Here is an 8,680-nt window from a genome sequence, read left to right as displayed (position 1 = left end):
AGCATCCTAATGACTAGTATGAGGGGTGTCAAGAAATTGACTCACGATATTCACTGCAAATGAAATGTCAGGTCTCGTTATAGTGAGATAATTTAATTTATCCATAAGTTTTCGATATTGCCTAAAATCATATAGTAATGCACCTTGACCTCCTACTAATTTCACATTAGGATCTATAGGAGTATCCACAGGTCGGCAACCTAACATCTCAACTTTACTCAGTATATCGAGTACATATTTTTTTGATATAAATAAATCTCATATTTAGGTCGAATTGCCTCAATACCCAGAAAATACTGTAAATGATCTAAATCATTTGTTTGAAAGTTTGCCTGCAGATTGGATTTAAGTTTCTGGATCCCCACAATATCATTACCTATAATCACAATATCATCTACATAAATAACTAATAAAATCTTACCAATATTAGAATGCCGATAAAATACAGAGTGATCTACTTCATATCTTGTCAGACCGAACTCCATGATAACACTATTAAACAGGCCAAACCAATCTATAGGAGACTGTTTCAATCCATATAAGAATTTTTTCAGACGACAAACTAATCGCGAATTCTCCCATTGAACAACAAAGTCAGGAGGTTGTTCCATATATATCTCTTGGTCCAAATCTCCATGTAAAAATATATTTTTCACATTCAACTGATGCAATGGCCAATTATAAGTTGCTGTCAAAGAGATAAGAAGACAAATCAAGATAATCTTTGCAACAGAAGAAAATATTTCTAAGTAGTCTATTCCATACACCTGAGTAAATCCTTTAACTACCAGACGAGTTTTCAATCGATCAATAGAACTATTAGACTGCACTTTTATAGTGTACACCCATTTATAACTAACAACAGGCTTACCAGAGGAAAGAGAGATAAGATCCCAAGTACCATTTTGTTCCAAAACAGACATCTCTTCTTGCATAACTAATCTTCAACATGGATGATTAAGAGTATGGCTAATAGACTTAGTAATAGAGACAGAATCAAGTGAAGCAACAAAAGAAAAATATGACATAAAGAGATGAGAATAAGAAACAAAATTAGAAATAGGATGAGAAATACAATGTCTCTTACCTTTGCGTAAAGCAATAGGAAGATCTAACTTAGAGGAGGGCGTCATACCTGGATTTGAAAATTGAGAGTTAATTAGTGAAGTGCGTGGCATATCAGAAGCTTTCTCAACCATGGACGACGAGAATAAACTTGAAAATTAGGACGAGATAATCGAACTATGAAATCTGGTGGACTAAATAACTCAGGTAATAAAGAGAAAGGAACTGGTAAAATAAGAGAGGCAAAAGAGGGATACTGGTTTAACTCACAAGGCATACCGTGTGTCACAAAATATGGGGTAGATTCAAAGAAAATAATATCAATACAAGTAAAAAATCGATTTAAAATTGGATTGTAACATCTATACCCTTTTTGCGCTTGTGCGTATCATAAGAAAATACACTTAATAGTACGATGATCTAATTTATCCAACCCAGGAGCAAGTTGATGAACAAAACACATACATCCAAAAATACGAGTGGATAATTTAAACATAGATTCATGAGAAAAAAGAATGGAGTGAGGTAATTGATTTTCAATAATATTAGATGGCATGCGATTAATTAAATAACATGCAATTAGAACTGCATCACTTCAAAATTATTTGGGCACATTTATGTGCAACAAAAGTGTTCGAGTAATTTCGATTAAATGTCCAATTTTTCTTTCAGCAGCTCCATTCTGTTGTGGAGTGTGAGGACAAGAGAACTGATGAATAATATCGGACATAGTCATAAAAGTATTAAAAGGAGTAGAAAAATATTCTTTCACGTTATCACTACGAAGAATACGTATAGGCACACCAAATTGATTTTTTATTTCTGTAACAAATGCACAAAAAATGAAATATAATTCTGAACGATCTTTTATTAAATAAATCCATGTGACTCTGAAAAAATCATCAACAAAGATTATAAAATATTTAAAATCTAACTTTGAAGTGACTCGATTAGAATCTCAAACATCAGAATGAACTAACAAAAAGGGTTCAAAAATCCGTTTATTGACTCTAAGAGCAAAATAAACACAATGATGCTTTCTTAACTGACAAAACTCATATTCTAAAGAAGACAACTGACTCAAAGTAGGAACCAACTTTTTCAAATTTTGTAAAGAAGGATGACCCAAACGACAGTGAATTTCAAGAGGAGAAACAGTAGCAGGACATGCAATCGGACTATTGGAGTTGAGAATATAAAGACTATTATACTCATGCCCTCCATCAATCGTTCTCTTTGTCTTCAAATCCTGAATGACAGTAAAATCAGGAGAAAAAGTAACTAAATACTGTAGAGATTTAGTAAGTTTACTAATAGATATTAGATTAAATGGCAAATTGAGTACGTAAAGAACAGAAGACATCGGAAGAGATGAATTAATTTTTACAGTGCCTAGTCCTTTAACTTTAGTAGTAGATCCATCAACTAAAGTAACATGAGAAAAGGAAGTAGACTCTTGAAAATTAGAAAAATTTTTAGAGGTACCTGACATATGATCAGTAGCCCCGGAATCAATAATCCATGAATTAAAATTAGAGGATGTGGATAAACAAGCCATAACATTACCTTTTTTGTGCTAAAGAAGCAGAGGAAAGAGATGCGTGATTTGTAGTTTGGTACTGTAGGAATTTAATATAATCTTTTTCGGATATAGTAAAAGTCTTTTGGGACCCATGTGCTGAAGAACTTGATTCAGTTTGGTCAGTGGTAATCGCATTAGTAAAATTTTTAACCATAGCGAATAACACTTCAAACAAAAAAGCAGTCAAAATTCGCGATGAACAGTATCTTTGAACATTAACGAGTGAACAATAACGCGTGAACAGTACCCCCTCGATGAACAGTATCGCATGAACAGCACGCGATGACCAATATCGCGTGAACAAGATTTTTGTAAGATGTTTAACCCTAACCCTAGGACTTTTGCTCTGATTTCATGAGAATAGGTATTTTGGGAGAAAAATATCTAGTCACTGTATTATGCGTGACCAACTAGTATTTATAAGAATACAAATCTAACAAACTATTTACAAAAATATCCTTGCTAATTTATTATCTACAATAATACTTACATTCTCTTAACAACCACAAATGAAGTATATTACTTTCCCAGCAATTCTATGAATGCCAAGTACCACACAGAAGTTTGAACCACTACAAAATAGTCAAGCCAAGCAATTCTGCATTGCTGCAGCACCAATGTCCACCAACCATTATTGGCACTGATAGGCAGTATTTCTATGTGGTTATCCCAGGATTATATACTTGCTAATTATCTGCTAATATGTGGAGCATGATTGGTGGAATGATGATGAAGTATCACTTGAAATTTGCTTTTTTACCCAAATTTTCATTGGAAGACTTCATTGCTATATTGTGTGTATTTAGTTTAGGAGATTTAAGATGATTCTGTGATTCATTTGAATGCCTTTGTTGCATGTCCTCGTGTAGGGTTAATTTGATACTTAATTACTTGACTGCAGGAATTGATCAGTATTCAAGTTTGAACCTTGATCAAGTGGTTGATAAGATGACTACTCATGTACTTCCTAATAATAATTCTAGTTAGATTTGCTTAATAAATTTTGAATATAATCATTTTAATGAGTTTATAACCATTGTTTTGCTAATATTACATGCTTTGTTTAACTTTTGATTTAAACTGATTTAAGAAGATCTTGGGCACTCTCGTGCACAGCACGAGAGCCAAAAAAACTAGTAGCATATAATGTACCAAAGAATCCAAGGAATAGGCTTCCGTTACTTATTTAGGAGGGAGAGGTAAAGCCTTGAAAAGTGTCAATGAGAGGAATCTATTTGTGGCCTCTCTTCATTCTCTACAGTGTTCGTGGCAAAAATAGAAGAGATCAAACATAGGAAAACGAAGAAGTAAGCTCGCTTCTTATTGGGTTATTGGGCGAGGGGAATGAATTGGATAATAAAGGATGAGGGAATGTAAGTAAGAACTTTCAGTTCAAAATCTTTCATTGCCTTTCTTTTTGATCATTTTGATAGAGGGGACGAAGAATGTGGACGAAACAATCTTTGCAAGTGGTTGTTCCGTGCCGGTTGTTCCGTACCGAACAGGCGATCACCCACCAATCAATGACTTTTTTGACGATCGGTCTTAGTTCTGAACTTATTAGTACAAGTCCAGAACGCACCAAAACAGTTGTAAAAGCAGAACCAAATATATCAATTAAATCTTCTCAAGAAGCAAGGAGGGAAATATGTTGGTTGCGGCTTTGAAATCAAAACACAATTTCAAAAAATATTTGAGATCAAAATGTGTTTGGATAGTTAAATTTTTTCAAATAATATTTCGCTTATATCATAAACACATTTTTCAATCAACATATTTATATTCTTAAATATCTTTTTATTTCATATATATCACATCACATCACAAAAGATACTATAGTAATTATTTCAAATATTTCAAATAAAACGCTATCCAAACACAATTATGTAAAACAATAAACAATTATGAATACCCAAAATTCGTGTCAATGACTTGCACAGCTCATAAGTGCCGTTCAAACGTCCATGGCTTTATCCTATTCATTTTTGCACTTATTTTCCAATGTCTTTGCAATCTACAATTTTTTTTTTTATAGTTGCAAGTCGTACCAATCATTAATCACCTTTGGTTTTTGCATATTACTAATTACAATTCCAATATTTACAATTTGTTTAACGGAGCATTTTCTATATTTCGTTAAATTTATACAAAAAAATTTCTAACCAATTTTGAGATTATCAAGCATTTCTAATCAGAAATAATTTTAAGGAAGTCGTAAAAGATCAGTATTTCATTGCAATTGACATAAGAGTTAATTATAACTCCAACAAATAACTAATAAGTGTTTAAATTTTATTGTTAATATGAGAGTTGTATTGGTGAACGATATAAACCACCTACAATCCCGAAAACAAACTCTAATCGATGGCGTTGACTGGAATTAAATTCACTCAAACTTTTTATCTATAAAAAATAAAACTAAACAAAGGGATACAAGGTACATATCCGATAAAATTGGAACAATACAAATTGGAATGATACAAAGAAGATGAGCATGGCCCTGTGTAAGGATGACATGCACCAAATCGAGAGATAGATATCCAACGACCAAAATTGTAATTTTACCTACAAAATAGCAAAAATGAGATTGAGAATTTGAGACTTGAGAGGACATAAGTGTAACAGTGGGCAAAGCAAGGTGCATATTGAAACATAGGTGCATCAATCCCAAAAAATAATGTAGAAAAAAGGGGGAAAGAGGAAGACTTGAAAATACCAAGCTCGGGAATCTGGAATCTCCCTCTTGCATCGTCTGTCGACTGAAGATAGCTAGATTTCCAGTTCCTGAAGAATCAGGTGACCTTGTCTGCTAGTTTTTTTTAGTCTTCTTCTGTTATCCCCGCCGCTACCACTAGTATTTGTTTATCTTTGAAGATTCTGTTCTGCTATACATGAATTTCACCTTGACATGAATGGGAGATTCTATGAATCTTGGGCATGGTTTCTGTAACATTAGCTGGGAGAATTTAAATAGATTCACATTAATTACATAATCATGTGATTGAAACCTTCATACAAGATTCAGTTGATCTTTTGCTGTCCGTGGGTAGGAAATTCTTTTTCTGGTATCTTGAAAGTTGAGGTTTTTGTGGTTGTTATCTTTTGTTGTCGGCAAATGATCAATTTTCCAACTGGGTTTTGCTTATCTTAGCTTGATAGACCATGATTCGATCGTTTCAGATATAGAGGTCAAGTAGACTACATAAATCTGTTTGGAACTATATTGTTGGAAATATCTTAAAATGCTAGTGTTTAGTTAGGAAAAGGAAAAATGTTTGTATTATATTCAATTTCCATTTGCTTTCATTGCATTATGAATTGGGAGATGCACTTCAAACAAAACCGAGCACTCCTTGTGTGTTGTGCTTCAACACTTTTACCTCCTCTGTGCCATCTGAGCTCTCGATGAGCACGGCATATCAAATGTTTCATTCTCTTGATTATCTTTTTATTTTTTGGGATTTTAAAAATTTTTCATGCAGTTAATTTTCAGTGTTAACCACCCCCCCCAACACAAATCCCCAAAAAAAATTTTTTCCTCCTTTTTTGTTTTACGTATTAAATTTTTTGGTTGTTTTATACTCTTGGCTAGCAAATTGTAGCTGTAGAGGAAACAGCTTCACAGCCGGTTTGGTTCACTTCAATGAACGTATAAGGGTCCTCGGTTATATATTTGTCTTGTCAATAGATATGTTAGTTATGTGTACAAGGAAACATTTTGCATTTGTGCTTTCACAGCTTGTAGACCTAATCAGGAAAAGGCAATGTCTGCAGAAGAAAACTTGATGGTGTGATGATTGATGATAAACTAGATCTCTGTTGTGCCATATGCATTCATGAATATTTCATTTTGGAAGTCCTAAGTGGTGGTTTATATTAGTTATGCAATTAATTGAAAATTACAAATATTTTCTACACTTCAAAGTGTTCTTTAGTTCCATATGTTAATTTCTGGAAAGGGATTTCTTTTCCTTTCTTTGTGTCCATAAGCTTAATTGTGGCAAATTACTTACTGCTATTCATGTTAGACGCAAGTTAGTTTTGCCCTGGTTACTTACAAATTATCTGCTTTGTATCTCACTGTGATTTTAGTTTGTGCCATGGAAATTGTACTGAAGATTAGATCTGTCTTCTCTAGTATCTAAACAAGATGAGAGAAGCCAGAAAGAAGCTTTGATTTCTGAATAGAAAAAATTTATGCATCTTCAATTAATTGTTTATTTTGTGGTGTTTTATTGATGTAAAATGGAAGCTTGTTTGGTAACATAAAAGATTCATGTAATTGCAAATTTTCTTTCATGACTTGTTAGAGAAATTTTGTGATATCTTTTAATGAAAATCTTGGGTGAAGCAATTCTGATTATTTGTTGAGAAAAAGAAAAAGTAAGTGTAAGGTGTTTGTTAAATGCACCGTGCATAAGAAATGGACTCTTAGCTAGTGTTATGAGCAATTAACCGGCGTAAAGATAGGTCCGTGAAAGACTAAAATTTGCACTCATCAGTTTTCTCACATAGAGACACTGTACAATCCTGATCAAGGATTGTATACCACATGAGCTACTGGCTCTAGCATAACCCATGCTAAAAATCATCTTTTACAAATTGACATTGAGATGATTGAAGTAGCAATAGTCTCTGGTTTCATTTGGTCCATCCTCATAATAATCAAAATGTAGTTCTAATTTGGTTCTGTTTATCTGCTTATTTCGCTTAGACATTCACCACCCTCCTTCACTATATAGCCCAAGGCTCAATTGTTCTACGTATGCATGCTTCACACGCAAAAAGAAGAGTTGCTTGACTTGAATTCGCCATCACTGTTCCTCTTTTTTTTCTAAAGCCAAAGTTTATGTTCCTTAGGTATCTGGTGTACTGAGTTGAATCATTTATATTCATACTGCGCATCGACTGCACACTATATTCTTTGGTGTTGGATACAGTATGTGGAAGGCAGTTCATGAGAATGTCTTGAAAGATGATTTTTTGGTGGATGACGAAGGTCTCCAGTCATATGAGCATCATTTGAATTTTCATGATCAGGAATACATTGGGAAGATAAAGGAGTTGCAGTTTTATCTGGACACGGTATGAGTACTGTATTCCAGTAAGGGTCTTAATTTTTCCATTCAGTATGTGGAGTATTCACCCAATCCTTGTAATTCTGCGGTGATCTGCTCCTCTCAAATGAATGCCATGTTTACAAAGGTGCAGTTTTATGTGCATTAATATCCAACTATATCCTCCAATTCCGGTCACAAGAGACTTTTGGTCATTTATGATGATGGAATGAACAAGAAAGTAGGGTCAAGATGATCTTAATTCAGAGCTAGGAATCATATCAATCCATATTGAATTCTGTGGAAGGCTTGAAGCAAATTATGTTTTACGTCTTTGCTATCATATCTGAATCTTAGTCTAGCAAGTTTTCTTGTCACAGGTGGAAAAAGTTGTGAAACCAGGTTGCTCACAAGAATTGCTGAATGTGGCCTTGACTTATCCTCTCTTGTAAAAACCTTATCCATTTCTGGACCCTGTCTGCTTGCCTCACTGTGAACAAAATAATCAGAAGATCTGATGATGCAGTTTAATTTCAGAAACTTTGAAACGTTGTTTGGGCGTCTATTTCTTCTCTCACGTCATCTCCAGGTGAGTGACAAGATACATAAATCGTGTATAGCAGGTATTCCCTTACTGTTGTTTAGTCATTCTCAGATAACACTAGTGTATTTGTTTCTGTACTTATAAAGCATGGGAAAGAACTCTAAACCTATGAATGAACACTAACGTTCATTGTATCATCAATTCCTGGAAAAAAAAAAATCTCTGCTCCCTATTGTTTAACCTCTGATCTACATTTTGAGTTGTATTGGGAAAATTAAAGTGGAGATCTCTCTATCTAAACTAATCTATAGTCCTCAAAACGTAGAATGTCAGTATTACACTTTCAGGAAAAGAAAAAGAAAAAGAAAAGGGATGGCGTATTACAAGTATAGCCAGCTATTACCTGACAGTGTTAATACTAGAAATATCTGC

At 33.8% G+C, this 8,680-nt stretch overlaps 1 non-coding gene across 1 annotated transcript; it reads left to right on the top strand.

The window, feature by feature from the left end:
* Positions 1 to 5,091: 5,091 nt before the first annotated feature.
* Positions 5,092 to 5,192, top strand: LOC113728331 (U6 spliceosomal RNA). The gene has a single exon (XR_003458058.1). It is a non-coding gene; the product is annotated as a U6 spliceosomal RNA (small nuclear RNA).
* Positions 5,193 to 8,680: the final 3,488 nt, after the last annotated feature.

The sequence above is a fragment of the Coffea arabica genome, chromosome 2c, assembly GCF_036785885.1.
Source record: "Coffea arabica cultivar ET-39 chromosome 2c, Coffea Arabica ET-39 HiFi, whole genome shotgun sequence".
NCBI classification, from domain to species: domain Eukaryota; kingdom Viridiplantae; phylum Streptophyta; class Magnoliopsida; order Gentianales; family Rubiaceae; genus Coffea; species Coffea arabica.
The sequence above is the reverse complement of the archived record's forward strand: the minus strand, read 5'-3'. Positions and strand labels throughout refer to the sequence as shown.